Genomic DNA, 4,026 nt, shown 5'->3' with positions numbered 1-4,026 from the left:
KTCCTGAGTTTARCACCCAGTGTCTTACACTGGACATGTCAGGAGGCAGAACAATCTCCTCACCTGGCACAAGTCCAGTCAAAGCAGAGAAACAGCTGAATCGGAGTCGGACTCAGCATGTAACCTCAAAGAGTTAACAAAACTCATCCACACTCAATGATGACAAATCAAACCTTAAGGTAGCTACACTAACACTAACTGCAAAAGCAGACAAACTTGCTAACAACATTAGCTATGTTCAACCTGAAAACTCAGAAACTGAAATCGAAACTAAAATAATTCAACAACAATTGCAGGACCCAAATATAAGCTCTATCATTCAATTCTTATCTGACTCAGAAAACAATACAGCGTCTAAAGACATTCTGGCCTCAAACAGTGAACTTAGCACGCTCTACAAGTCACAAAACCATTTGATGATGGTCAAGGGCATTCTAACTTTTGCTCGTGAGACAACTTCTTCACCTGTGTTCGTGATGCCTCATAGCCAGAGGGGGTGATGCTAGCACATACCCATGACTTAGTTCATGACAACAACTTTCCGTCCACAGGACTAAAAGTAATCAAAGCGACACTCAAAGCAGTGAAACAAATGGCCTACTGGCCAGGAATAAAGAAAGATATAATAAACTACATCAAAATGTGCCAGGTCTGTAAGAAACACAGACCAGGGCCCTCATGTATAAACGCAAAAAAATTGCGTGCGCCAGGTTCTACRCCCACGTTGGGATGTATCAAAACCAAGATTGCGTGAAAGTGTGCRTAAATATACGYACAYTTTTCACCTGCCGTTAGAATGTGTGGCAGCCACGCAAAGTTTTTCAGTCGATAGTTTTAACCCACACAGTCACAAATCTGACCTGAATACACAGAAATATGGCTTTGTTCTGTTTTCAGGATGTAAGGAGCGTCTGAACACAGTGTTAGGTTTTTTTTTTTGTTTGATTTTTATTGTTTAAACTCGAACGATCATGAAACTGAACCCCGGGACTGAAAATCATTTAACCTCAGACAAGAAAATAGAGTAGTCTAAAAATGATCAAAAGAACCTCGGTCCAGTCTACTGTAAACTGYTTTAATATTTTTGTCACATAGTTGGAAACCTTTTGGGTCCCGAGCTGGAAAAAACCAACACATTAGATTATGTGTGGCATAAAAAAAATTTAATCAAAAAGGCTGAAGAGAGGGAGCAAAATCAGATGCAAATGGTGGCTCACTGTACGGTAATAATAATTATTTTTTTCTGTTTGTAGCCTTTTGGCTGATGCTGAGTGTTGATCTGTGGCCGGAGCGCAGCGCAGGCTCGAGTTTGGGGTAGCTACTCAATCCGGGTGCGCGCACCTTCGCCAGCTGTGAAGGTGTTCATATACAGTATGTCAACCACTTTGGAAGTTTACCTGTCTAATGAGCCTCAAAAATTTATAATTTTTGCTAAAAATCCATAGGCTACTACTCGTACTCGCGCGTGGGGATGGGGTGTGGGTCTGTCGTCCATGGAGGTGACAGCGCCTGCTGYAACCCAGGAGGAAAGGAGAGTGKRAAWAGTGAATAATTTGATTTTTTGTTTGTTTGTTTGTTTTTTTAAATATCTGTTCAACRCTGTGTTCAACTAAATAGACAACAACTAACCAGGCTTCAATWTCACATTCRGGAGATGTCTGTAAATTTCAGGAAAACTTCAGGCTTTGGTTATCTCGTGCAAATGCGCCACATAAAACAATGACACTCCACTTATTTAGACAGTTTTCTCACTCATTCTCCATTTAATGTATAATTTTTCTGCATCTAAAAATCACTTATGATCCCACAGAGAGGACAATCTGAGGAGAATCTTACATGCTGGACACATTTACATCTATTTTACAGATTTAAATGGAGGTGTGTCAGGGGAGGTGTCTCACGTGCGCTCAGTTTCACATTCGTTGGGATGTAAAAAGGAAAGCTGAGCAGGAACATGCRTRCRCACAGTTTTATACATCTGAAATTTTTGTTGCGGCACACTTTTCTAAATTTGTCCGTACGTCAACTTTTAATGTGAAAGCTGCGCAATCCTTTAAGCATGAGGYCCCAGACCACCACAAACKGATGCAAAATGTGTTAGGACCAAACAAACTCCCTCAAAGAACCCAGAGGGGGGAAATAAGCCTCATAACACGTTTTCACCAGACAACGGGACAAGGAGAGTCCAGGACTGGAACTCTYGCCCACAAATTGCCCAGGTGRACTGGACCCCACCTGATAACAGACAAAATCAACAAACATCAGAAAGAACAAACWTTGAAATTGATCCACCAAAATCAACTGATAAGAAACAAATATTTCACAAACAACTCAAACAAAAGGATAAACCTACAGTCATGATCAGTGACAACACTCGATCACTCTCAGACCTCATGGGATAAAGCGTCTTGATGCTGGTGTCCAGTGAGGACAGACACATTTGATGTGAACGTAGACGCGCTTCTTTAGACGCTCAAGGGGAGGAGCCTTTTTAACCAAGGTTTCAATAAYACCAAACATGCTGACTTCCTCACTAATCGTCCTCCAGTAAAGTCCCTTTTATTTCTATCACGATAATGGACACTGGAATGATCATAAATGATCGGACTATCAGTTTTTCTTCCATTGTTTGTGTGATCCGATTTCCCGGACTTCTGGTATTTCCAGCTCGTCACCAGTACGTCACTGAGCAGAATCTCTCTGATTTGTTGATGTGACGCGTCAAGCAGCAAAAGTTCAGATTTTCCAACTCACGCGTCGGACGCTTGGGACGTGCCAAACGCATGGAAAATGCTCATGACGCGTGCACTGCTTCGAACCTCGCTGCTCCAAATGCGCCAGACGCGTTGCTCTGCTTCTAGATGACCCTATGCGCATCCACCATTGACTTTGCATGTAAACCAGGTGCTCCTGATGYTCAAAACACGTTTGGTGTAAATGTACCACCAGAGACCCCATCTCTGCCTTCGATCCAGAGATCCTCTTTCATCTGTAACCTTCCAGTCATCGAAAGCAAAGCTGACAAAGCAACTTTGTCTTGACTTCCTGTGGGGAGCAGGTTTTATTTTTGAAACCAGGATCCAGTTTGGGCCTCGCCTTTCCTCCTACGGCTTGACGTAGAACGAGCTGATGCTGAAAAGAGTAACCCATGCCGGAGGATCCCTACTGAGTTGGAGAATCTAAACAGATTTTCTGTACCGATTGTAGATCTTCCTAAATACCTGGACAGGTGAAACTAAAAATGTACAAGCTGGCTTTGTTACTGAGTGTTGCTGTTCTGGCTGATGCCGGGAGASAGATGCCTTGCCTCTGGTTTCCCACATTGTTAAAGATAAGATTATTAGTTAGGAACTAACTAATATTGTACTTCCTCCTTTCTCTTATATGCTTACTTTGCCAACCTAAGTTATTTGCCTCAAATGTCTGGTATTCAAAACCTAAGCTGGGTATTTGCTGTCTATTTTAAGTGCTGAATTGATGAACAATTAAGTTCAGAYGCRATCTGGATTGTTATTGATTCTTAAACTTTTATAGGAAATTGATTGCTCACAATGAAGTGTACTGTAGTGATTTTGTTTATGTAAATAAATGATCACAATTACTGATGGATCGAATAGAAATTCACTGACTACAGTCACTCATTGTGTTTGTCCATTCMCTTTTGCATGAAAAGTTTAAAGAAAATTAAAAGGTCCTTGCTAAAATAATATCCTTGTAACTTTRTTATAAGAAGTGTAGGGTCAAATCCTACACCGGCARCTTACTGGTTCCAGGACAACTCCCCTAACCACTCTTCAACAGCCACCCCAAAGCACTCATAGACCGCTGAATTAATTTTAATAAAGCTTTCAGAAAGGAATAGCCTATATACCACGGTCATTAATGACGTATTTCCGGTAAAATTGTTGCCACGCTCCTCCCTTCCACTCCCTGCTTACTGCCTACTGTATGTTTTTAGCGTTAACTGCTAGTGCTAGTCCGTGAAAAAGTCACAAAAGTTAAAGCATCTGTGATCTACTGGTATAC

This window comes from Austrofundulus limnaeus, unplaced genomic scaffold (genome assembly GCF_001266775.1).
Source record: "Austrofundulus limnaeus strain Quisiro unplaced genomic scaffold, Austrofundulus_limnaeus-1.0 Scaffold396, whole genome shotgun sequence".
Classification (NCBI taxonomy): domain Eukaryota; kingdom Metazoa; phylum Chordata; class Actinopteri; order Cyprinodontiformes; family Rivulidae; genus Austrofundulus; species Austrofundulus limnaeus.
This window is presented reverse-complemented; position numbering follows the sequence as displayed.